A 27847-nucleotide genomic window follows, 5' to 3' on the forward strand; every position below is an offset into this window, starting at 1 on the left:
TAAGTAAAAAGGAAATTTATTAAAAAATTATAAAATAACTCAGAAATAAAGAAAAAGTTGAACAATTGGGTCTTTGGGAGACAGGAAGCAGTGCAAATTGAGATCTAGATCTAGGAACTAATGGACAGTCTCTCCAGGGTATTTCTGCTAGGATGACTCAGCTCCAAACTTTAAATTCTTGTGTCACACAGCTCAAGATTCAAATTTCATGGGAGAGAGTCTAATGTTAGTCACTCAGTTGTGTCCAACTCTTTGTGACACCATGGACTGCAGCTAGCCAGGCTCCTCTGTCCATGGGGATTCCCTAGGCGGGAAAACTGGGGTGGATTGCCATTCCTTTCTCCAGGGGATCTTCCTGGCCCAGGGATCAAACCTGGGTCCCCCGCATTGCAGGCAGACTCTTTACCATCTGAGCCACTAGGGAAGCCTCTTGGGAGAGAGTCTAATTGGCCTCTATTGGATCATATGCCCATATCTTGGGCAAGTGAGTGTTGGAATCTTAACCAACAATTGAACCAAGACTGCATTCATTATAAAGGGGGAGTCCCCAAAGAAAAATCAAGATATTTTTCTGCTTATAAGGTTCATGTTCTCAATCTTCTTCATACTCTGGGGGACATGGTTCCTAGGAATTCTGGGATCACATCTGACATCTCCATTATTAGTGATGGAAGAGAAAGAATCACGGGGAATGACTCTAAGTGGCCAGGCTGGGTGACTGCTCTGCATGTGGGGCTTGGGTATTGGGTAGGGCATTAGGAGTGGTTCTTATTCCAGAACCATACAGAGAAATAACGAAGGAACAGTTCCCTAAAGAATAGGAGTGCCACTACCAAAAGAAGGGAGCAGAGTGATATTGGGCAGAGAAAAACGGATTCCCATCATGTCATCAACCCTACATGATTCTTCCTTGCAGCCTGGAATTTTGTGAGTCCTGTAGGAGAAAGAAAACTCAAGATGCTGCTGGTGAATTTTCCCAAGAGGAGTATCCCAGGCCGGGGTGGATGGGTTCTCCGTCTGGCGAACATAGGGCCATAGAAGGAGGTAGGGTGTGGCACAGAAAATACCGTGGGATCTTGGATATTTCCTCACTAGGTGCTGAAGGCCTTTCTGGGGCCACTGGGAGATGGAGTCCAAGCCTGAAAGTCTTCCATTAAATGCCACAAGCTTCTTAACAGAGAGCTGAAGAAAATCCACGAGGTGGACAGGGCCAGGGAGGGCAGGTTTGCCATCTGGTGCCTGGGGCCCAAGGGCCAAAACAGGCAAGCAGTTCACTGGACTTCCTCTCATCCCAAGCCATTCTGCATAAAAAGCTCAGTCTAAAATGTCAACATCATAGGAAAGGCCAGAGGTGGGAGTTAGGGTGTCACAGCAAAACTGTAAAATCAGAGCCCAGCCAAGGACCGGTGAAGGCCAAGTACCAGCAGATAGTCTGAAGACATTTCTTAGGGCACCAAAGCTGGGGCAGGAGTCATTTATGGAGTTTGTAAGCGGGAAGGAAAAGGGGGAAACAAGTAATTTTGAACAAGTGATGATAACTTTGTGAATATATAGTGCAATTTTCTCTTATGTAAGAATAAGAGCATGAGGTATGTAGGTAAGTGATATAATTAATAGCATATTGTACAAAATAAATTTTATTATGTCAATATAATATGGTGTAAAGTTTTACTGGTCCACTTCTCTTTGGATCTCCACTCACGTCCTAGAGAAATAATGTAGACAGTCAACAAGAGAATGTCTTTGCTGCTGCATGGCGTTCTTAGAGCCTGGCACATAGACCGCCAGCTGCAGAGATCCCCAGGTGGAGCATGTCTCATAGAATAAAATCTGCGAACTAGGGAACTGGAAAACCTGAGATTTGGCAATCATTTGAAGGCCATGGTCCACGATGTTACACTGTCAAAAGAAACACAAAGGATTTGTTCATTGACCTGGATTCATAACCACAGGTAATTAGCATTTGCACCTCATCCCTTTGGGGTAGTGACACCTCTATCCTCAGGAGCTTAGGCTTTAATCCAAGCTCTCATTTATAACAACTCAATAAACAGCCCAAATGTTTTCCACTGGGAAATTGATAAGCAAATTGTGGAACATCCATGCAATGAAATACCCGTCAACAATAAAAAAGAAAGAAACTAACTGATTCACACATCTTAGAAATGATATCACATTTTTGCTGTGTTCTGTTTGTTCTAAATCATTATGTTAAATGAAGGAAGCAAGACAAAAAAGAACCACATACTTTATGATTACATTTATAGGAAATTTCAGAAAAGGCAGACTTACAGTGACAAAAAGTAGATGATGTTTGCCACAAGGGAAGGGAGCTGACTCCTAAGAAGCACAAAGAAACTTTTGGGAGTGATGAATATTTTCTGTTTTTTGAAATAGATGATGGTTTGATTAAGACTGTGTACCTATGTCAAAACTTATCAAATTGTATACTTAAAATCGGTGACTTTTTTTACTGTGGTAAAATATATACATAAGCTTGCCCTTCCCTCTCTAAGTGTACAGTTTATTGGCACTGTTTATATTCACAGGGTTGCACAACCGTCTTCACAATATATTTCCAAAACTATTTCTTTTCTCCAAAAGACGGTGTCCTCATTAAGCAATAACTCCCCATTTGTTCTTCCTCCAGTGTGACTTTTATTGTACACAAATTATACCTGAATAAAGCTGGTTTTAAAAATTCACTACCTGCACCCAGCCCCCCTGCCTGCTCTTACTTGAGATAACTTTTGTAGCCTTGCATTGTATCCGCCTCGGACTTCCGCCCGTGCGCTGACCCTGCGTGCCCTGGCCACTGCAGTCATCTCCCTCTCCAGGGTGTCCACAAAGCACACACGGGCATGGTTTCCCTGGTTACCTGGGGACTTTACTCTTTGACCCTTATCCAGGAAGGCGTCTCTTCCCTCTCGCCACCTGTCCATGAATCTTTTTTGCCTAGCCCAGCCTATCAGGTTCTAGCTTTGAGCAACACACACACACACCAGATTCTCCCTTCAACAGTGTGACACAACCTGTTTGTATGTCTTATCCACCCCTGACCCTTGACCTCCTTTCCTTTAACATTTTTTCTTCCTTATCAGTTAGTTGAGTCCAACCTGGACTTCACACTTATATCTTAAATAGTATAGAGCTGATCTAAAGGCCACGTGATGAGAAAGACTTTGTGTTTTCTCCTAAAAAGACAGGAATCTTTTCTGTGTCATCTTGCTATGATGGCATCCCTCTAAGTCCACCCTCTGGAGGACAGGGAGCTTACTTTCAAAGTGTCATGTTCCACTCTTGCAGCAATAGCTATTAGATAGGGACTGTTGCTTCTTCCGTCTTTTAAAGGTACGGAATGAAATGTTCCTCTCCCTTTCCACTCCCCTCCCCATCTTCTCCCTCCCTCCTTTTCCCCAGGATAAGCATCAAAGTGTGTGTGTGCTTAGTCACTCAGTCATGTAGAGCCCACTTCTTATTCGTGAAGCCCAAGGTGACACAATTTGATAACAGGAAATTAAAGAAAGAAATGAATGCATTCAATGCAAAGAAATGAAGATGGGTCTGCAGCATATTCTGCCTGGGCCACCTCTAAGGAGGCTGGGCTTGGCTGCCCACCCCAGATTCCTATGTGCGGTTGGGGTGTTGAACTCCCCACCCCCACAGCTCTTAGGAACTGGCACAGGTGATAGATGGCTCCCTTAGTGTATGCTGCTAGGGCCCCACTTTCCCTTCAGTATGCTGAGGACGATTCGCTGGTGGAAGTAGGGAAAGAATTCTGGGGGAAGACTGACGCTTGTGGACAGATGAGCAGGTTTTTCTTTGAGAAGTGGGGAAAGGAACACATGGAGAAAAGGTTAAAAGATTAGAAGAAAGATATAAAGATAGGGAGTGGTATTAGAGACCAAGCTTGTCCATGAGACACTCTATGAATAATTTAACTTCCTAAGTGCACTTCTGGAAAAACCACATTTAACCCTGAGTTTTAACCCCCTTCCCCCACCATCTTGTATTATAATGTCCTTCATCTTAATGGAAATCTATCCTCCACTTCTCTCCTGCCGCCAAAGCACAGTCTCATCATCTGTACTGAACTATGAGATTACCTGAGAGAGTAATCAGTAATCAGCAAAGCTGGGAGCAGAGGGAAGCACATGACACTGAAGTACATACAGCTCCTGATAGACTGCTCAGGTGGAGTACAAGAGAAAACCTTTTCAAATGCTTCTGAAAGAAAGTGTGTATTTTTAAGGAGGGGAAAATGATATTTGGGCCACAAATGGATCAGGTTGTAGACATTTTATTCCATTCCAAAGATGGGAAGCAAGTTCAACGGATTTGTTAAGGTTAAGCACACATTTTTTAAAGTGGAGCTTTTGAGTGAGGATATACAATTTACCCAAAAACTATATTAAAGAAAACTAAGAAGCAACAGGGCTTCGCAGGTGGCACAGTGGTAACAAATCTGCCTGCCAATGCAGGAGACGCAACAGATGCTCGTTCAATCCCTGAGTCGGAAGATTCCCTGGAGCAGGAAATGGCAACCCACTCCAATATTCTTGCCTGGAAAATTCCACGGACAGAGGAGCCTGGCACGCTGCAGTCCATTGGGTCGCCAAGAGTCAGACATGAGTGAGAAACTGAGCATGCATGCACAAAAAGCAGCAAGCTGGGACAACTATACCAAGTGATAAGCAAAGGGTTATGACCTCAGTATAGGGAAAGAACTTACATTCAGTGAGAAAAGACAACGTAATAGAGAACTGAAAACGATGGCACACGCAAATTAGGATAAAGGGAGGAGGGTTCATTTCCAAAGGACTGTTCGTACAGTGATGAGTGAGAGGAAAAACCAGCGCAGTCACTTGGAGCTATCTGAAGTCAACCAGATGACTCTTTTCTGTGTGAAAGGTCAAAGAGGGAAAGGTCACAGGAGCCCAGAGTGAGAGAGGGTCAGGTTAGAAGAGCAATGAACTTTGTTTTGAAAACACAACCAGTCAGATGCAACCTCCCAGGAGGGAGACAAGGGAATAAATACTTTGAGTTTAGGCTCTTTCCACCTCCAGTCTCCTGCCTGCCTCTCCACTGGCTAAATCCAGCAGGGAGCTGGAGGGCACTGGGCCATGTTGATGAAACCCAGGGAGGTTAAATTTCTAGGGTGATAGCAGAGTGGAGAAAGGGGAAGAGTGACGAACAGAAGACATCCAGCACAGAAGGAAAGGATGTGAAGATGCAATTCAGAGAAAAAGAAATGTTATGGGCCTATTTGGCCACCTGAGGTAGACTCAATCTCACCAGTCATTAACAGCTCAGATTCTTAAGTCAGACTTACTGAGACTACCCCATCTGCTACTGTATTATGGAATCTTGATCAGGTCTTGTTTTTATAACTGGGGTACAAAATGGAATAAAATAGCACCTATGTGCATGCATGCCAAGTCACTCCAGTCCTGTCCAACTCTGTGCGACCCTATGGACCATAGCCTGCCAGGCTCCTCTGTCCATGTGATTCTTCAGGCAAGAATACTAGAGTGGGTTGCCATGCCCTCCTCCAGGGGATCTTCACGACCCAGGGATTGAACCCCCATCTCTTCTGTCTCCTGCATTGACTGGTGAGTTCTTTCCTACTAGTGCCATATGGGAAGCCCAATAGTACCTATATCACAGAGTTAAAGCAGAGATCAAATGGAAAAAGATATACAAAGCCTTGAGCTGAAGGTCAGCATGAGAAAAGCAATCAATAAATGATACCTGTTTTTTTCCCTTTCAAATTGGTAAATGATAAAGATCTGTAGACTTGGTATCGGCAAGGTTATGGGGCAAAAGACAATGTCAAAGACATTTTATTGGCAGTATGAATTGGCATACAACCTTTTTTGGGGGAACAATTCTACAGTTTTGTAATTCAAAATCAGTTCAGTTCAGTCGCTCAGTCGTGTCCGACTCTTTGCAACCCCACGAACTGCAGCACGCCAGGCTTCCCTGTCCATCACCAACTCCCGGAGTTCACCCAAACCCATGTCCGTTGTGTCGGTGATGCCATCCAGCTATCTCATCCTTTGTCGTCCCCTTCTCCTCCTGCCTTCAATCTTTCCCAGCATCAGGGTCTTTTCAAATGAGTCAACTCTCTGCATCAGGTGGCCAAAGTATTGGAGTTTCAGCTTCAACATCAGTCCCTCCAATGAACACCCAGGACTGATCTCCTTTAGGATGGACTGGTTGGATCTCCTTCCAGTCCAGGGACCCTCAAGAGTCTTCTCCAACACCTCGGTTCAAAAGCGTCACTTCTTCTGCACTCAGCTTTCGTTATAGTCAAACTCTCACATCCATACATGACTACTGGAAAAAACAGAGCCTTGACTAGACAGACCTTTGTTGGCAAAGTAATGTCTCTGCTTTTTAATATGCTGTCTAGGTTGGTCATAACTTTCCTTCCAAGTAGCAAGCATCTTTTAATTTCATGGCTGCAATCACCATCTGCAGTGATTTTGGAGCCCAGAAAAATAAAGTCAGCCACTGTTTCCACTGTTTCCCCATCTATTTGCCATGAAATGATGGGACCAGATGCCATGATCTTAGTTTTTTGAATGTTGAGTTTTAAGCCAGCTTTTTCATTCTCCTCTTTCACTTTCATCAGGAGGCTCTTCAGTTCTTCTTCACTTTCTGCCATAAGGGTGGTGTCATCTGCATATCTGAGGTTACTGATATTTCTCCCAGCAATCTTGATTCCAGCTTTCGCTTCATCCAGCCCAGCATTTTGCATGGTGTACTCTGCATACAAGTTAAATAAGTGGGGTGACAATATACAGCCTTGATGTACTCCTTTCCCAATTTGGAACCAGTCTGTTGTTTCATGTTCGGTTCTAACTATTGCTTCTTGAACTGAAAACAGATTTCTCAGGAGGCAGGTAAGGTGGTCTGGTGTTCCCATCTTGAAGAATTTTCCAGTTTGTTGTGATACACACAAAGGCATTGGCGTACTCAATAAAGCGACAAGAGATGTTTTTCTGAAACTCTCTTTCTTCTTCTATGAACCAACAGATGCTGGAAATTCGATCTCTTGTTTCTCTGCCTTTTTTAAATCCAGCTTGAACATCTGTAAATTCTCAGTTCACATACTATTGAAGCCTGGCTTGGAGAATTTTGAGCATTACTTTACTAGCGTGTGAGATGAGCGCAATTGTGCGGTAGTTTGAGCATTCTTTGGCATTGCTTTTCTTTGGGATTGGAATGAAAACTGATCTTTTCCAGTCCTATGGCCACTGCTGAGTTTTCCAAATTTGCTGGCATGTTGAGTGCAGCACTTTTACAGCATCATCTTTTAGAATTTGAAATAGCTCAACTGGGCTTCCCTCATAGCTCAGTTGGTAAAGAATCTGCCTGTGATGCTGGAGACCTGGGTTGGATCCCTGGGTCGGGAAGATCCCCTGGAGAAAGGATAGACTACCCACTCCAGTATTCTGGCCTGGAAAATTCCATGGACTAAGTCCATGGGGTCGCAAAGAGTCGGACACTACTGAGCAACTTTCATTCTTCACTCACTCAACTGGAATTCCATCACCTCCACTAGCTTTGTTCATAGTAATGCTTCCTAATAAGTCCCACTTGACTTTGCATTCCAGGATGTCTGAGTCTAGGTGAGTGATAACACCATTGTGGTTATCTGGGTCATGAAGATCTTTTTTGTATAGTTCTTCTGTGTATTCTTGTCACCTCTTCTTAATATCTTCTGCTTCTGTTAGGTCCATACCGTTTCTGTCCTTTATTGTGCCCATATTCTCATGTTCCCTCGGTATCTCTAATTTTCTTGAAGAGATCTCTGGTCTTTCCTATTCTATTGTTTTCCTCTATTTATTTGTCCCAGAGATTGAATATTTGACCATTCCTGGGACAAAAGTCATCATCTGGAAGCTTTTGTTTTCCCAGTTGTGTGATGTGCCACAAGAGGGAGCCAGAGACTGCTTTTGAAAACAATCGGGGAGTTTGGGGTTTTGTTTAAATTGTACCCCAAATAGCCACTAGATGGTGCCCAAAGACTTCTGAAAATCTTTTGAAATGTCAGTTATTTGTTTAGTGTTTAAATTATGGTAGGGGCTTCCCTGGTGACTCAGATGGTAAAGAATCCGCCTGCAATGCTGGAGATGCGGGTTTGATCCCTGGGTTGGGAAGATCCCCTGAAGAAGGAAATGGCAAACCATTCCAGTATTCCTGCTTGGAGAAAGAATCCCATGGACAGAGGAACCTGGAGGGCTACAGCCCATGAGGTTGCAAAGTGCTGGACACGACTGAGTGACTAACACTAAATTATGGTAAAAATAATATTTGGTCATCATATTTAATTAGAACAATGCAATAAATGAGGTCAAGTGTAAACATTTCAATTCAACACAGACTAAATCTTTTTCTCTGTTCTAGATCCTAGTCATAGGAAAACTCCTGGAGAAAAAAAATTTTTTCTATTAATCTATTAAAGTTTTAATTAAAAAAAAGGTTAAATCACACTTCACTGGTCATGATTTAGCAGCCCCATCACGTGGAAAGGATGGTACTGAGGGAAATATTCAATGCAGCTCATGTGCTAACTTTGACAAGGATGACAAAACAGCCACAGAGAACAGGAGCTCGGGGGTCTTTCATCTGTTCCAGCAGGACTGCTTGAACGGTGACAATTCCTCAGAGACTGTTTTCTCAACTTGTTTCACTTTCTCTCTTTCATACTTATGAAAGGAATAGGCTTAAGAACAATAATGAAGTAAGAGAGAGCCCTGAAGCCTGAAACCAAAAAATATCTCAATTTTGTCATGTCAAAAAACCTGAGAGCGTAGAGTAGAAGAGGGAGGAGGAATAGGTACCAATTGATCATCATTCTTTGCTGAAACAGTCTTAAGAGTCCCCCCAAGGCTGACTCATTGAATCCTCTGAAGAGCTCTACCTGTTCAATGTTTTTAACCTTCATTTGACGGATAGGCAAACTGAGAATCTGAGAAGTTACGTTTTCAAAGTCACCCAAATGGTAAGAAGTGGAAGCAGGAAACAAACCAGAAAAGTTAGGAAATGCCAAGTATGTGAAGTTTCAATATAGGTGGACAACTAACTTCCATAGCCCTTAGTAGTTACTCAGTGGTGGTGGTTGTCAGAGGGCATATAGAAAATAGGTTATTCGCTCTCTTTCTTTGACTGAAGAAGCAATGACCCCAGAATATAAGGTTGTGACTTTAGGCACTGCACAGAGGCAGGGACCTGGACCTCTCTAAGGAGGGACCAGGATGCTGGCAGCTCTCCAGTTTAGAGAAGAAGGGGCCATCTCCACGGGCAATGGCTACCTAGTAGAAACTTCCTGACTTTCTCCAGAGTGGTAGTTTCCCTCTACTGTTTATCCATATGCTATTTAAAAAAAAAGTGCTTGTAAACAACTTGAGTGCATGAACAATCTAATTAAAATAATTAAAGTAATAGCTTGTGAAAAAAATAGTAAAACTCATTATTATAGAGTAGTATGTGGGAAGGCAAAAATTGCTGACATTCTTTAGTCTGAGTTTACCCTGTTTGTCACAGAAAAACACAGACCATTTACCAGGTTCCTTCTGAGGGTATGGTTCCTCCCTCCCAACACAGGTTCAAACTAGTGCTTCTCATCTCAGTGACTTTCTTCTTGGTAACAGCCATATGTGAATGACCCTCCAGTGGTTCCAACTCCAAATTGTTCCTCGGGGTCAAACGTCTGAACTTTTTTCTATTTAACTCAAAGAATCATGAAAGTTTAGACTCTGAGACTCTCTGTACTGAAAGAATGCATGTGTGTGTGCGTGCTCAGTGGCTGGGTGGTGTCCCACTCTTTGCAGCCCCATGGATTGTAGCCTGCCAGGCTCCTCAGTCCATGGGATTTCCCAGGCAAGAATACTGGATTGACTTGCCATTTCCTTTTCCAGGGGATCGTCCCAACCCAAGGATCAAACTGGTGTCCCTTGCATCTCCTTCATTGACAGGCAGATTCTTTACCACTGAGCCGCAGACCCTTAGTAAACGATCTATGGATGCCTCACTCCTTTTGACGTCATTTCTATGTGACGGCTAGTTACTCGTTCCTCCAGTGCATTTTAGAGACAAGGTAATGCAAGTGTGGATACTCTGACTGCTGTCAAATACATTTTTGTTTCTGTGTTAAGCCATACTCTGTCCTTTTAATGCCCCACTATTCCTCATTCTATCCCTCAGGGCCATAGAGAATAAGAAAAATGCCGCTCCCAGGAATTTGAAGGCAGAACTATGGTTGCTCATGCCTTCCCAGTATCGAGTTCCAACACCAAGCCTGTTAAGTCTTCCACACCACGAATGGAGCCCTGCTTGACAGTTCTCACAGTTTACCTCGGCGGGGTACTTACCCGGAATGGCCAGATACTATCCTACGCAGATGTAAGGGCCAAAGTTTTTGCCAGTAAGAGTAATGGTCATATCTGAAGGGAAATGGAACGTCAAGTCAAGAGGTAGAAGAAGGGACAGAAGGAAGATATCAGACAGTAAATTTGTCAGCTAAGAGGGTCAGGAGTGGAAGAGAACAATAAGGCGCACAGGTACAGAAAGGCAGTTCAGAACTAAGATCACGAGGAGTAAATTTTTACAGGAGCTCCCTTTTCCTTACATGGTGCTTCATACACACCCCAGGGCCAGACACCCTCAGTTAAACACTGATAGTTCTTCAACTGTCCATCGTACAACTACTATCGAAACTGCTTTCATAATCCACACCAGAATCTTGTTGAACAGCTCATCAAGTAACTGATCGTGGGTGGTAGAATCCACCTGGCACTTTTGGGTAATGGTGTATCTCAGAGGCATTTGTAATGTATATACCAGAGCATGGAGCAGACGTTCTTCGCTCAGGAAAAGTCACTTTAGTGGACCTTCTTAGCTATGTAAACACAGCTTGATAAAGTACATGGAAAGCACTTAGCATAGCCAATAATATCAGCGTTCATCACCACCTCCCTTTAGACTAGGTCTTCTTAAGACAATGGAGGTAAGTGAGGCAGAGGTGGCCTTCGGAAGACAGATACAGACCATATTGCAGAATCAAGCAATTTCATTGAAATGTGAAAGTGATAATACTCTTGCAACCTCCCTGTTCTCTTACACCTTTCCCAAGTTGGCAGCTACTGCCCATGGCACAAGCCTGGCTGCTGCTTCCCACGGCCTCCACCACTGCAGTTGGGCTGTGCTGACTGCAGTTGGCTTAGCAGCGGTTTCCTTGGGGCCTACTGGCCCCTGACAGGAGAGAACAGAGTGACTGGGGCTAGGAGAGCCCCAGGGACCACCAGCTGCCACGGCCAGGAACCTGATGGGATAGGGGAAGGCCAAGTTCAGTATCCACACCTGCATTTGCAGGCAGTATCTCAGAGAGCAAACCTGGGAGAAGGTAAGGGATGATTCTAAATATTTCATCTTCACATTATTAATAGAAAGTATGCAGACGTGTAAATGTGAAATAAACTCCTTTGAAATAAACTCCCCTTAGGGGAAAAAGTATCATACATTGTTAACAAAGTGGGTCATCCTGGTTTCATATGGAATACCCCACTGATGTTGTTCAATTCCTAGTTCATAGCCCTTTCCTTCTTTTAAATTTCTTAGTGGTCACTAACTGGGATTTGGTGACATCATTCACAAGTTTATTGGGTAGCTTATGTAATTCATCCAGACCAGGAAATGTGCGCTGCCTTAGAGCAGCAGGTTTCGTTCATTCAGCAAGTCTGACGAGCTTCCTTTTTGCCGAGCCCTGAGGCAGGTGCTGCAGGAACAATGATGGGCTCTCTGACCACCCTCCTTTGTCCCTGCAGGACAAAGTACACCTTCTGCCTTTGCACCTGCTCGCACACAGCGAGACAGCTGGTTTTCCTGGAAAGTCCTCCAGCTGCTGAGGCTACCTTATCCTCTAAGGTACAAACAAAATGGGAAACCCAGCATTTCTCCCAAATCTCTAGATATTCCCAGACAGCTTTGCTTCTAGTCACTTCCAGGCTCCAGCTTCCTGCTTCCGCTCATTTCTCCATCCCCACTCAGCCCCTCACCTTCTGTATGCACTGTCCTTTTTCACACCACATCACTCCACCATGGAAACTGCTCGAATTCCTGCATTGCCCAGGCCCCATCCACAAGGAAAAACCCCACTGTGTCATTTCAGGTCCTCTGAGATTCAGTCACCAAGAAAAAGTTAGAAATGCAAGTGAATTCTTGAGGGAAAAGCTTTTCAATGATAAAGAAGAGAGAGCAAGAGAGCAGGAGCAGGTAGGGGAAGTCTTAGACAGGGTTCAGCTGTGACACCTTCGAAGAAAGAAAGGAAAGGAAAGAAGTTGATTGGTAGGAAGAGCCTCAAGCCACATGCGGCTCTGAGAAGGTCATGAGCCAGCAGATAGGGAGGTTGAGAGCAAAGATCAGCACTGGAGGAGTCCTTCAGTGGGCAGGAATGGCCCAGCCACAGTCCCTGTTGTGTTCACTCACTGGTTGGGCAGCCCAGGGAGGTGGTGGCTTTGGCATGAACTCTGTAGTGCACCCTAAAGGTGCAGCAGTTGGAGACTGATGTACTTGTACTCGCTGCAGCAGGTTCTCTGGAAGAAAGACCTCAACGGCATAGTCTATAGCCACACTCACTGACTTAGGGCACCACATGGGAGACTTACTGAGGTTCTACAACAGAGGAGAGAATGATAAGACTTACACAAAATCAGAGTATAGCATGGTCAATTATGTAAAATCAATTATTGGATGCCATTGGGTTTAAAACTCACTTAGCCATTCTTAACTACTTACTGGCTCTCTTTGGAGTGGGGAGCTCTGAAAAAAATCACCCCCTCACTTTACTTTCCTTAGCTCCTCTTTCTCTTCCCTTTTGGCTGTGCCTGCATCATACTAAGTCAATTCAGTCGTGTCCTGCTCTTTGCAACACACAAAGACTGTAGCCCGCCAGGCTCCTCCATCCATGGGATTCTCCGGGCAAGAGGACTGGACTGGATTGCCATTTCCTCCTCCAGGGGATCTTCCCAACCCAGGGATCGCACCTGTGTCTTCCGCAGCTTCTGCATTGCAGACAGATTCTTTACCACTGGAGCCACGAGGGATGCCCCGCTTTTGGCTGCCACTCTTCAATTCTTGATACTTTTCTTACACAAGGCAATTTATCCTTGGGGATTGCATCTTTCCTATTCAAGTTCATTTGCTAATCAAAGGATAGTCTTCTCTCAAACAATTCTATTTCCATTCTCAAAATTATTATTTTAGGCCCATTACATGTTTTTTTTTCTGTTCATTTCTATAGAATTTTAAAACCTTAATTGCAAGTATTAATTGATAATTTAGTGTATTTGCATTTTTGCCAAAGAATTAGGCACATCTTCTAAGATTCTTGCCAAAACTGTCAATCACTTAATGAATGATTTCAATTCAATGTAATTCAACAGTATTTATGGAGTTACACTCAGTTCTAGAAACTATACTAAGTCACTTTGGGAGGTTGCAGAGACAATTGAAATTAGCTTCTGCCCCCAAGAAATAAGCTAGCTTCTAACTTCTAGAGAAAAAGTAGGCATATGGTAAAGGAGTCAATGTATACTGCCATAATGACTCAATGGCTGATTGCTGCTGCTGCTAAGTCGCTTCAGTCGTGTCTGACTCTGCGCGACCCCATAGACGGCAGCCCACCAGGCTCCCCGTCCCTGGGATTCTCCAGGCAAGAACACTGGAGTGGGTTGCCATTTCCTTTCCCAAGGCATGAAAGTGAAAAGTGAAAATGAAGTCGCTCAGTCACGTCCGACTCTGTGTGACCCCATGGACTGCAGCCCACTAGGCTCCTCGATCCATGGGATTCTCCAGGCAGATGTCTAGATAAGGAGATTGAAGATCCTCATTGAGGTGTAGTGATCAAAATGTAATGTATCCAGAGTAAGGACAGGACAAAATGCAGATGGGAGTGGGGATAAAGAGTAGATGATTTTAGACACGTTTCACAGGCACTCAATAAGTTTTCATTGAGTGGATAATTAAATGAATGAAAAGGTAATGACATGAGATTTTCAAAAGACAATTGGAAATCCCGACTTCAGGAGAGTAGTGAAGGAAAGACCTGTAAAAAAAAAAAAGATCATAGGCTTGAATGAGGCTGCCCAGAGGAAGTCCAGTGAGAGAAACCAAACAAGCTAAGCCGAGAATCCTTGGAGATAATGTACATGAACAGTGTGAGTAAAGAAAAGAAGACTAAAAAGGAACAATGAGAAAAGAGAGAGAACGCCTATTTCAGTGTAGCCAATAATAGCACATATCACCTACCCGGTGTAGACTGAATATTTGCTTTTGAGAAGGTAAACTCAGAACGACAAGAAGCTAGAATAGCATAGATGGAGAAAAACCTGTTAGATTCTTCTTGGATGGCCATGAAACCAGCTGTTTCAGCAGAGGAAGGGAGCAAAAGACAGACAGAGGGGAGTTTAGTTTATGTGAGGAATGAGGGCAGTGGGCAGTGCCCTTCTGCACCCTGGAGGACAAGATGCATGAAGCCAGAGAATAATTGCATATGGCTAGAGGCAGAGGGGAAGGAGTTGACGGAGGAGTTTCCGCAGCTGAGACAGAAAAATGGGCTTATCGATGAAGTAACATCCTGAAAGAGCCTTAAGGACATTTTTGGATCCCTACTGCAAGAGAGAGGTTGGCTTTGGGAAGGAATGGGGTCTGTGTCCTTGAAGATAGAACAGGAGATGAGGTGCACAAGAAATGGACTATGTTCCGAGTGGAAAAGGGAAACAGGATGAGGTAGACCTTCCCACCATGTGTTAGAGCAGGGGAGCCAAGTGGAGCTGTGGTCCTTTGAGAGTGGAAAGCGTTCAGTTCAGTTCAGTCGCTCAGTCATGTCTGACTCTTTGCGACCCCATGAATCGCAGCACCCCAGGCCTCCCTGTCCATCACCAACTACCGGAGTTCACTCAGACTCACGTCCATCGAGTCAGTGATGCCATCCAGCCATCTCATCCTCTGTCGTCCCCTTCTCCTCCTGCCCCCAATTCCTCCCAGCAGCAGAGTCTTTTCCAATGAGTCAACTCTTCACATGAGGTGGCCAAAGTACTGCAGTTTCAGCTTCAGCATCATTCCCTCCAAAGAAATCCCAGGGCTGATCTCCTTCAGAATGAACTGGTTGGATCTCCTTGCAGTCCAAGGGACTTTCAAGAGTCTTCTCCAACACCACAGTTCAAAAGCATCAATTCTTCAGTGCTCAGTCTTCTTCACAGTCCAACTCTCACATCCATACATGACCACAGGAAAAACCATAGCCTTGACTAGACGGACCTTTGTCTGCAAAGTAATGTCTCTGCTTTTGAATATGCTATCTAGGTTGGTCATAACTTTCCTTCCAAGGAGTGTCTTTTAATTTCATGGCTGCAGTCACCATCTGCAGTGATTTTGGAGCATAAAAAACTGGGCTTCCCTGGTGGCTCAGACGGTAAAGTGTCTGCTTTACCCTGCAATGTGGGAGACCTGGATTCAATCCCTGGGTCGGGAAGATCCCCTTGAGAAAGGAAATGGAAAAGGTTAGAAAAGGCAATAGAAAGTTAGCCAGAGATGACATGAAGGAAGCTAGAAAGGTATGGATTCTTATCCTCAAACTGACTGCATTTCATTCACAGTGATAGCTTTTGTTGGAATTTTTATTTTTCCCGTACAATCTCACTGAACTCTTGCTGCTGCTAAGTCACTTCAGTCGTGTCCGACTCTGTGCGACCCCATAGACGGCAGCCCACCAGGCCTCTCCATCCCTGGGATTCTCCAGGCAAGAACACTGGAGTGGGTTGCCATTTCCTTCTCCAATGCATGAAAGTGAAAGTGAAGTCGCTTAGTCGTGTCCGACTCTAGCGACCCCATGGACTGCAGCCTACTGGGCTCCTCCATCCATGGGGTTTTCTAGGCAAAAGTACTGGAGTGGGGTGCCATTGCCTTCTCTGCACTGAACTCTTAACAATTTCTAAATATTTTCTAAGGAATTAAAATCCCCCCCCACCTCCATTGTTTGGCCACAACCATGCAGCATGTGGAATCTTAGTTTCCCAGAGTTTGAAATAGCATTCCCTGCATCTACTTCAGTGTAGAGTCTTAACCACTGGACCACCTGTGAAGTCCCCTAAAATCCCATTTTTGAGACAAGCGCACCAAAGCACAGAAAGGTTTACCACTGTGGAGCTGGACTCCAAACTCAACTTGCCTAGAGCCCATGTTCAAAGCTGCCTTGTCTTCTAGAACACCTAACCTTTCCCACCACTCTTCACTCAAATGGTTCTCTTAACAAGCCCTGCTCAGTTTCCTCAGGCTGATTGCCTGCTCTTGGCTCTGGGCTCTCAGAGGTCCTTTCTGTATCCAAGATACCCTGTCTGCAAAGCAAGCCATTTGCTCCATCACCACTCATCAGGGTCTCATGATGTACTCCTGTTCAGTTAATGTCTTCTCTTTCTAGATGAACCTTTTTAGATGAACCTTTCTCTTGCCCACACGTGTGCTTGTATAATGCATGTGCTTTCCTATCATTGGATCCCCACGCTCATGGGAAGCCCTGTGTCTACACCGATGTCAGGTCCTTAAGAGTGTTAGGGTCTCCAAGTGGAGAGGGATTCCTTCATCTGCTCTTAATACCTTCTTACCAGTCTCTATTCTATCTTAGCTAACAAATAGCATTTGCAGAATATGATGATGATGCCAATAGAAGTTCATTTACTAGTTTTCTCTATAAATATGTCTCCAGAGACCCCTATAAGAATTTTAATTGAGGTAATTTTTCTTAATAAGATTGCTTATTTTCTGAACTCACATAAATCTAGGCATTTTGTAATTTCACCCTGATGCTTTATCTACACTTAAAATTTTTCAGTTGCTCTTGAGTTCCAAGAGAAATGCTAGCAGTTTTCTGCTCCCTCCCCTGGTCCATTTCTAGAAATGTGTTAGATTAACTTGGCTCTGGTTCCCCCAAGCATTCTGTCTTTCCAGGGAGCCATCCAAACGCTGCATTAAGGCAGTATTAATCTCTGACGCTTTTCCTTCCCACTCAGAGGCTGTCTCTTCTTGAGTCATCTTAATTTATCGAAGGGAATTCCTAATCACCCTTAATTTATCACTTTTCTGACACTGTTTCCATTTCTGATACATTTTACTGGCCTCATGAAGGCAAGACAAAAAGCTAAACTAAAATAAAACTTAGTTCAATTTTTCCAAGGTCCCAAAGAATGTTCCCCCTCACCCACGACCACTTTGGGTCTTTAAAGAATCTTTTATAGTTGTGGCTTTTTCTAAGGTCGTCCTTCCATTACCATCTACTTTAGCAGTTCTCTTTATATCCTCTTAGTATTGTTTCAAAGCCACCTCCCTGTTTCATAAAAAAATCTTTCCAAGTGTGCTGGTTTTATAAAGCCAGAACCTTCTGTTTTTTCTTGGTCATTCTCATGTGATCTTTCTTTATTAGTTTGTCTGGGCAGTTAATTCATTTCCTGGACACAGAAGATTTTTAGGAATCTTTAATCTGCCTTATTATCCACTTTGCCCCCTCAATCAATCCTTTGCAACAGTATCTGGTTCTTCTAATCCCATCTATTTTATAATCAAACTCTCCCCCTTCTTTTCAGTGACTCTCGCTGCAGTGTTTCATCCTTCTGCTTGCCTTTCTCCCATGATTTTAACATCTTGGCTGATTAAAGTTGAGCTTCTCTTAGCTTTCTGACAATCAAGTTTTAGGAATGAATCAAAAACAATATTATTTTGGGCTCACCGTAAACCCTTTTTTCATGCTAATAATCATGTGTGGTAAACACACTGATATAAAGAATAAGCTAATTCTTGTTTTTATAAAATTGTAGCTTTTTCCTGTCACCTCCTACTAGTTATAGAGCCTTTCATCCTTTCAGGTTATTTTGGTACTGATTCTTTTTAGAAAAAAGGGGGCTCTCATATAACTCATTCACTTTGCTATACGCCTGAAACTAACACAACCCTGTAAATCAATTTTTTTGAAGTAAAAATAGCATCTGGGGGAAAAAAAAGATCTCATTAATGAATACTTTTTTATTGGTCTTAAACCATCTAAACCTGCCTAAACATCTATACTTGTGCTGTAGATATTTCTTATGGTTTCTGTTGGAACTATTTTGCTTACCAATCCAAGCTTAAACTTTTGGCCTTTCTCTGGATGGGGGACAGATTTCTCTAAATTAATCATGAAGTCATTCTTATCTGGAATTCATAATGTTCATGAAGTAATACTCAAAGTGCTTCATGAATAAAGAGAACTGCCTTGGAGTCTGATGCTCTGAGGTACAAAGGGGTTAAGTTATGAGTCTCCGGAACTCAACAATGAGCTCCTGAAGGGACCAAAAGAGAGACAGCATTCCTAAGTCACTTCTCCAACTCCTCTCGCCCTGCCCCACCAGGCTTTTTTGTTACTGGCTCGTTTCCTCTGATTGTAATTCATTCTGTATTCCTTCCTGCTCCTCTGTCTTGGCTAATTGTTCTTTTCCCACACTACAGGGTTTTAATTTCCTCTAGCTATCCCCTTATCACCAGCGTCTACACTTCCTACTCTCTTTCTGACCTGTCTCCAGCTCAGCACCGGCTTTCAGTGATCTGGCATGACTGCTTAACTGCACCTCAGTTTGGCCATTGCTGAAATGGGAGTGTCACCTCTCCCTTTTCTTCCGAGGCAGCTGCATCAAAATCCGGTTGTTTGTAAGACAGTCTGGCCAATAAGACACTGGGGACAGGTTGAATTCTGAGATTATTTTAATGAACCTTCCGATTAGTTTCACTATCAAAGCTAGAGGCTGCAAAGACATGTCTTTTTTGGGGGTTTTGGTTCTGTTTGTCCTTTTTTTTAGGGGTTTACCAGGTGATGCTAATGATAAAGAATATGTTTGCCAATGCAGGAGACATAAGAGCTGCAGGTTCGATCCCTGGGTTGGGAAGATCCCCTGGAGAAGGGCATGGCAACCCACTCCAGTATTCTTGCCTGGAGAATCCCATGGACAGAGGAGCCTGGTGGGTTACAGTCCAAGGGTCGCAAAGAATCAGACATGACTGAAATGACTTAGCACATCCTTATTTTTAACTTTGTGAGGGAATCCAGTCATACAGATCTTACCAGTCACTGACCAGAGCAGTTTTCTCTGGCTGACATTTTGAGCGAATGTACTCGTTTCTTTCAGGGAAAAAAAAATGTTTTTTCTAATTATCATGACATGGCATTTTCCTAGGAACTCCATCATGATGCAGACTCACTCACCAAGCTTCTTGGCATAGGATTAAAAGGGAAATCTTCATTTTTAAAAGCAACAAAACATATTTTCCAAAGATCTATTGCTATTATTCTATAGGAAAAGTGGAGAACCAATGTTACCTGGAGATCACTGATCCCAGGGTGTGCAGATGGAGAGACAGCCTTCAGGCTTGCTACTGTTGTTTCGTTTGTGCAGAGTTGATCCCTTTTTATTCTCTTAGTGCCTGGTGGGGTTGGGGTCAGGGTGGGAGGGGGAATCAAACAGTGCCCTGCCTGAGGGAGGAGGTGGCCTGGAGGCCTTTGTTTTGGGACTGCGGTTCTGATTACACCTGACAGGACTGAAACTCGATTCCTACTGAGCTGTTCACACCTTATCTTCTTCCACCAGCGACAGTTATGGCAGGAATGCAGCAGGAGTTGTCACTTCGGTTCAGTTTGTATAATGCTGATCATGATAACCAAAATAAAAGTTCATTTTTTTTTTCCTTGAAATATTCTCCAGGAGGAGTTCTCTTTTCCATTTTTTTTTTTTTTAAATTGGTCAACATAGTGAGTTCTCATCTAAAGGCTCTATCTCCTCCTGGCTGAGATTCTCCTAGCTCAAGAATGATCATATTCAATTAAAAAAAGCCTGTCTGAGAAAAAGACTCATATAACCTGAGCTGTGGCCCTGATTCTGTGGTATTTGAATTCACGTCTGTAAAAATATTTGGACACCAGGTGGTGGATTGTTAGGCGCATTCATCCCAAACCAAAAGTTAAAAAAAAAAAATTCACACATACAAAACATTTGGGAAGGGGAGGGAGAAGTTATCATTAGGTTTTTTTCCAGGCATGTTTCATGAGTAATGGTAAAAGCAACAGCTAAAACAATAAGATTACTGTGTTGAGTTCTTAGTGCATTGTCAGAAATAAAGACTTCAAGTAGTGCTGAAAATATTTTCTCCCTCTGAATAACTCATACCTTAAGCACCACTCACTTTGACAGCTTCCCAAGTGTACATATTTTATAAAAAACAAAATCATCATGGTGGAGTTAGCTATATGGAGTGACCTATCTCCTGCGTGGGACTGGATTGGGAAGGAGCCAAATTAAACAGAAGGCCAACAGCCTAGGGCCACAAGTCATTAATCCAAAATGACTTTTCTCTGCAGGTTGATTTTAACAGTCACTTCTCAACTATCTACTCTAGTGGGTGGGGAGGCACGGGATAAATAAACCAAAACAGGGTAATAGAAAACTAAACTGTGGAACATATGATATGTTTGTGGGAGGGTTGTTATTTATGTCCCATGGTGGTCACGCTCCATGGGGCTTTGGCTGTCCATTTGTTTTTGTGTCTGAGCAAACGTGAACTAGTTTCTGAAGGCAATCTGGCCCCAGCCCATGGGTACGGCTTAGTTGGCTTCTTTACGGAGGTAGGTCTATGCAGGCACCTGGCTTGGATAGCCTACTTTGTGTTTATAAGTAGATGCCACACTCTTATAGACCTCTGTCTAATCAAAAATACAGTTTTGATACATTAGACCCTTGCCAGAGAGTTTGTCCTTGATTTCTTTGTTGCGTGATTCTTACTGAAGTTTGATTGGAGAAAATAACATGTATGGGAGGATGCAGTCCTTTGTTTCTTTTAGATATTTTAAACTTTAAACAGGATCAAGTCAGGTAATTAAAGGACTTTATATTTGAACTACCAGAGAAGGCAATGGCAACCCACCCCAGTACTCTTGCCTGGAAAATCCCATGGATGGAGGAGCCTGGTGGGCTGCAGTTCATGGGGTCACTTAGAGTCGGACACGACTGAGCAACTTCACTTTCACTTTTCACTTTCATGCATTGGAGAAGGAAATGGCAACCCACTCCAGTGTCCTTGCCTGGAGAATCCCAGGGACGGGGAAGCCTGGTGGGCTGCCATCTATGGGGTCGCACAGAGTCGGACACGACTGAAGCGACTTAGCAGCAGTAGCATGACATCAAGTGATGTCTCTTTTATTTACATATTTTTATTTTTGGTTATGCTGGGTCTTCGTTGCTACACGTGGGCTTTCTCTAGTTATGGAGATGAGGGCTCCTCTTTGTTGTGGTGTGTGGGTCCTTGTGGTGGCTGCTCTTGTGGAGCTCTAGGTGTTCAGGCTTTAGTAGCTGTGGTGCTCCTTGGCATGTGGAATCTTCCCAGACTAGGGATCGAACCAGTGTCCCACGTATTGCAAGGCAGATTCTTATCCACTGTACCACCAAGGGTCCTGTTTGAAGATGCCTTGGAGAAACTTCAGATCTCCAGTCTCCAAGCCCCTGGCATTCATCTTATAAAACATCTTGACTCCTATGACTGGTTTGATTTCTTCGTTGCTCAAAGCCAAATTTGTGGTCCCTCTGTAGTGACTGCTTGAATCCCTGTGGTTGATATTTGTGCTGTGGCTTTATCTCTTGTTCCATTTTACTGTCTTTTTCTCTTTGCTCTGATTTATCTATCTCTTTTGTTTCAATTATGTTGCATGATTTTTATATTACCTAAGATACATTTCAAAATGAGGCAGGGGTTAAATGGATATCTTTATCATTCTTATGGTATTACCTGAGCAAACATCAATAAGAAAATACCACTGGAGATACTCCTCAAAGTATGAATGATTATGGGAGAAAATTTTAAATGTTTTAATTACCTCTGATAATTGAGAATTGGAGATATAATAGCTATTTTTAATTAATTTGACTGAGGCACAGAGGAAATTGAGACATTGTGATCTCAGTCTCAAGGAAGAATAGAAAGCAAAAATGCTCCATCAGCTAGGACTCTCCTACTGAGAAAACTAGGACTCGAAGGAAGTGAAGAAGATGCCACTGGCCCTTCACTGTGTGGAAAATGGTCCTGAAAGGGCCCATCTGGAGGAAGGTGTTACTCTGCTGACAGAGGGAAGCAGGGAGAAAATTCTTTCTCCATAACACAATTTAAAGCTTCATATCCCGTTTTTTCATATTGTTTATTTATTAGCATGATGATGATGCTTAAATTTGAGCAATCCATAACTTGACCCCTGTATCAACCCTTAGTAAAGAAGCTTATTTAGGCAGAGGAAGTCTATCAAATACATTCAGCAATGTTCCTGGCACTGAAGATAAATGAACAAGTCAGAAACCTTGTCCCCAATGAGCTCAGTCATTTTAGCCCTTTTTGCTCATTTGCTTGTTTATTCAAACCATATTAATTGAGTATCTGAAGGGGAGGCTGTAAGAGTAATTATTAGAGGACACCCAAGTTACACTGTGGAGAAGGAGATGGCACCCCACTCCAGTACTCTTGCCTGGAAAATCCCACGGACGGAGGAGGCTGGTAGGCTGCAGTCCAAGGGGTTGCGAAGAGTCGGACACGACTGAGCGACTTCCCTTTCACTTTTTACTTTCATGCATTGGAGAAGGAAATGGTAGCCTACTCCAGTGTTCTTGCCTGGAGAATCCCAGGGACAGGGGAGCCTGGTGGGCTGCCGTCTATGGGGTCACACAGAGTCGGACACAACTGAAGTGACTTAGCAACAGCAAAGTTACAATGGGTTGGGACTAAGAAAGCCTATCTGTGTGTTTAGTCCCTCAGTTATTTCCAACTCTCTGCAACCCTGTGGACTGTAGCTCTCCAGGCTCCTCTGTTCATAGGATTCTCCAGGCAAGAATACTGGAGTGGGTTGCCAAGATGGCATTTATATGAAACCTGAAGGATGAGGAGCTGGTCCGGGAGCCAGGGATGGGAAGGGAGAATGCTGAGTGATTGGAACCGTGTGTGCAAAGTCCTGAGGTGGGAAGGGGGTGGCCAGGGTGTTTGGAGAGCAGACAGGGAGGGCTATTATGCACAAGAGGAGGTGATAAGGTACCCAGTGAGGTCATGCTGTAGGAAGGCATTTCTTCTTCTTCTCCCAGATAACCTCACAGCCCACGCCCTTCACCTTGTTCAAGTCTTTGCTCCAACCACCTTCTCAGTTAGGCCTGCCCTGACCATGTCACCTAACGGTAACAGCCCTCTTATTCCAATTCCTTTCCTTTGCACTTATCAGCCTCTAATGTAGTATAATAAATTTTTAAAATTATGTTTCTTTTATGTTTTTCCCTACCCTCTTCTGTAAGCTTCAGGAAATCAGGAATTTTTAACTGTTTTATTTACTGATGTATTCCCAGCATTTAGAATGGGGCCTGGCATACGCTCGATCAGTAACTATTGAATGGAATTTTTTGAATTTTTAAAATTTATTACTATCTTAAGATTTTTATTTCTTTTCTTTTTATGTTGTGATAGAGCCACCCTGCATGTAGGATCTTAGTTCCCCAACCTGCGCCCCCTGCAGTGGAAGCACTGCATCTTAATCATTGGACTGCCAGGGAAGTTCCTTATTGAATGGAATTAAATTGAAATGCAATGAATGTTTTAAGCATGGATGTGACTTCCTCTCATTTATATTTTCCAAAGATGACTCTGGATGCTGAGTGAAAAGGATATTTTAAATCTGAAAGACACTTTCTTTTCTGCATTGCTCTATGTGAACACCAGAATATAAAATCGAGACTCAGTTGAGAAGATGTTGAACTGCTTTCCTTTCTGAATCTCCCAGGTAGCGAAAGAGGCAACCTGGGTACTATGGAGGCTTCAGGCACAGAGGTGGGAGCCCCAGAAGGAAGCCCCTTCAACTTAAGTCAAGCTAGAAGCACTCCCCGCAAGCGTGCCTACCTACAAAGCCCCAAAATAACCGGGATAGTTAAACGACAGCTTACAGAAGTTGTGTTTGTGCTTTGATTCTCTTTGCTGGGGCTTGCTACTGCCTTGAGGAAGAAACTGTTTACTTTTCATATCAGATGTTTTTAAATTTTCAGGTTTCACTCAAAAGTATAGCAATTTGTACTGGTTAACTCTTTTTAAAGAAGTCATGAAAGAAATTGCCTCAGGATGGGGCGCTCATACTCCATTAACAGGAGATTTATTGGTTACCCAGGCTTAGAAAGCCTACTCTAGGCTGATTCATTCATTCAACAAATATTTATAGAACATTTTCTGTGTGCATGGCCTTGCTGGGGAGTTAGAGGTGCAGTTCTTCTACAGGCTTCTTATGAAGCTTACGTCCTAGTTGAGGAAATGACTTATGTGCACAAGAAGTTAAATAGAGTCAACAACTCAAAATGTGCCCCAAGGCAGCTTATGAGTAAGAGCTAAATCAGTGCCAGAGATACCAGTCTAGTTGTTTTCACTACCTCAGACAGCCATACAATAAAGAGAAATGTGAGTTTTCCTAAAGTGGAGGGCAAATTCTTTCTACATTGAAAGAACTGATGGTTATTCTGAGACTATGCCTTTTGGGCTTTTTGAGTGATAAAATGTCTTTAGTAAGATAATCCGGAGAAGGCAATGGCACCCCACTCCAGTACTCTTGCCTAGAAAATCCCATGGACGGAGGAGCCTGGTAGGCTGCAGACCATGGGGTCGCTAGAGTCGAACACGACTGAGTGACTTCACTTTCACTTTTCACTTTCATGCATTGGAGAAGGAAATGGCAACCCACTCCAGTGTTCTTGCCTGGAGAATCCCAGGGACGGGGGAGCCTGGTGGGCTGCCGTCTATGGGGTCGCACAGAGTCGGACACGACTAAAGCGACGCAGCAGCAGCAGCAGCAGCAGTAAGATAATTGTGATGCTAGTGTTTTAAGTCTTTAGTTTGGCAGAACAAAAAGTTGACAGTCCTATATTGAACTTTATTATTGTTTGGAAAAGTCTTGCTGGCCTGTTAAATCCCCCAAACTAGAAAGTGCTGCAGTTGGGGGAAGAAGGATGGACAGGAGGGGTCATTGACCATGTGGAGTAACTGCATACTGGATGCTCATGGGCGTGCTAGCCTGTTCCACCACATCTTTTTGAGTTGAACTTAACCGTACTCTGAGTGGAGGAGATGGGAACAAGAGGGGTGACAATGGGGATGGCCAGATTGGAGCCTCCCTCTCTGAGGAGTTTATAGTGGTGATCATTGGGAAAGAAGTGAAAGAAAGTGTTAGTTGCTCAGTTGTATCTGACTCTTTGTAACCCCATGGACTTTGGTCCTCCAGGCTCCTCTGTCCATGGAATTCTCCAGGCAAAAAAACTGGAGTAAGTTGCCATTCCCTTCTCCAGGGGATCTTCCCGACCATTTAAAGTAAAATTAGGACATGTTATATGGAAAAGCTTCAATGTCTAAATAAGGAGATAGACTTAGAAGAATAGGCACCATTTTAGTGCACAGTTTTAAAGCAGAAAAGTGACACGGAGTATTTCTTTTAAAAGATTAATCTTAACATAAACCAGGGACTTTGAGTGATACTGATGTGCCACTGCAGGTTCACCCATAGTAACAAATGTCCCCCTCCGGTGTGGGATGTCTGCAGTGGGAAAGGTTATATATATGTAGAGACAGAGGAACTCTCTGTACTTTCTGTTACATTTTTCTGTGATCCTGAAGTTCTCTAAAAAATAAAGTCTATTAAAAAATGATTAATCTGGCATCTTAAGTGGAAAGTTAATGGTGATGAGGAAGATCCTGTTTTGAGAGATCTGAAGCTTATATGATCTGGGGAGTCTTCTTTAAGAAAAGGAATGTAAAATCACAGATACAAAACTAGGTATAAACACTTGAAAGGGGTTCATCTATGCAAGCGAGGCATCCTAGATTTTAGGACTTATAAACTAAATGACAAATCCACTTCTATAAGGGAGAGACTCTAAAGGCAGAGGACCCAGTCAGGAAGTAACTGTAATAGCCTAGACCCAAGAAGAGAAGGACAGAAAACAGAGTATTAATATCTATCAGTGGAGAAGATGGAAAACAGGGAGTGAGTTCTGGGTGTCAGCAAAGGAGGAAATTATAGTGATTAGTGGGATCTGAGGGGAGGGAGGGGCCAGCAGAGGTGACTCTAAGGTTTGTATTACAGCCAGGTATAGGGAATCGGGCAGGCGACGGGGGGTGGGAGGTGCTGCCTTTGGGTGGATGACAGCACTCTGAGGAGGCAGGCGTCACGGGCAGGGTTTCCCAGATGCCAGGCACAGTGGAGGCCCAGCCTTTTGATGAAAGGTGTGTGTGAGAGAGATTTCTAAGGCAGAGAATCTGACTCTGAAGAGAGGCGGCATCCTCAATGGGAGGAAATTTTCAATCCTGTGACATTTCAATTCTGTTTTTCCATTGGCCCCCAGAAATCTTAGAGGAATAGAAAATTGTATTACTTGCTCCAAGAACCAGAATAAAGACAGGAAACAGTGGTTGCTGGTTACCTTTTCCGGGAGTGGCTAGCGGATGTTTACAGGAAAGATTCCTTTCTGCCCTTTGACTTGTAGAGCTTTCAGACTAGAAATAGGGCCTCCAGAGTAGAAATCCTAGGGGGACAGAGCAAATACAAATAATAGATAAAAACAGAAGTGGAATTTCCCAGGTCACAAAGCACCCTTGCACATCCCTCAAAAAAGAAAGGAAAACAGCTGGGGAGGGAGTATGGAGAAACTTTGTTAATACAAGATTGCATCTCTGTTCCTCTCCCCTCTTCAGTCTCACTCTTTTCATCCCCCACTCTCCTAAATTCCCTTCCATTGACTAAACAAGAATACTAAATGGAGATGAGAGTAGGAAAAGCATATATAATAAATGGTTTCCCCAAATCATAGGTTGTTTTAAAAGAGCAGCCGTCCTTGCTGTCAGTACAGTTACATCAGATGAAATCACAGTTTTTACCAAGGACACAGCTAATTCAACTGAGACTGGAGTCAGGTTTGGCACCCCCATCATAGACCAGTCCGTAAAGAATCTGCCTGCAATGCAGGAGACCCAGGTTCAATTCCTGGGTTGTGAAGATCCCCTGGAGAAGGAAATGGCAACCCACTCCAGTATTCTTGCCTGGAGAATTCCATGGACAGAGGATCCTGGTGGGCTACAGTCCATGGAGTTGCAAGAGTCAGACACAACTGAGTGACTTTCATAGTGCTCAGTTGGTCTCAGATGTCAGGGTACAAATCCTCGCATATCATTCCCTAGCTGGTTAACTGTGCTCAGGTTATCCTGTTACCTTATCCGAGAAGTGAAGATAACAAGAGAGGACGGTGGAAAGTAATTAGCAGAGTCCTTAGACAGGCAGAAAGTACAAAGGCAGGTCCAGATTTTATGGGGCCTAAAGATTATACAACTTTGAGGGCCCTCTTAAATAAAAAGAAGTTAAATCTTATTTTTATAAGTTTTATGGGAATACATTGCTAAGGCTCCTCACAGGGTCTGGGAAGAGGGCTTTTTAAAGTGGGAAGACCTGAAGCTTCATCTTCATCAGATTCAAAGTAAACCCTCCTCTGAATAAATGTTCAAAACCAATGCTAGCCTTTGCTGTTCTGTATTTATTTTTAAAATGTTTATGGAGCATTTACTATGTGCCAGGCTGTGAGGTCCTGCGAGGTGTTAAGGGTATTGCACATCTGGAAATTCTATGCCCTCCGTAAAGGGAAGGTCATTAAATATCAAAGCAAACCAAACTCCTTATCTAAAGAATGTGGTTGGATTTGACAAAACACCCCTAGCTAAT

The 27847-nt window shown here is 43.4% G+C and overlaps 1 long non-coding RNA gene across 1 annotated transcript; it reads right to left on the reverse strand.

The window, feature by feature from the left end:
- LOC123334052 lies at positions 1-26662 on the reverse strand. Its single transcript, XR_006551802.2, has 2 exons — positions 26559-26662; positions 1-1899 (listed from the first exon to the last, which is right to left on the reverse strand). It is a non-coding gene; the product is annotated as an uncharacterized LOC123334052 (long non-coding RNA).
- Positions 26663-27847: the final 1185 nt, after the last annotated feature.

This window comes from Bubalus bubalis, chromosome 6, assembly GCF_019923935.1.
Source record: "Bubalus bubalis isolate 160015118507 breed Murrah chromosome 6, NDDB_SH_1, whole genome shotgun sequence".
Lineage (NCBI taxonomy): Eukaryota > Metazoa > Chordata > Mammalia > Artiodactyla > Bovidae > Bubalus > Bubalus bubalis.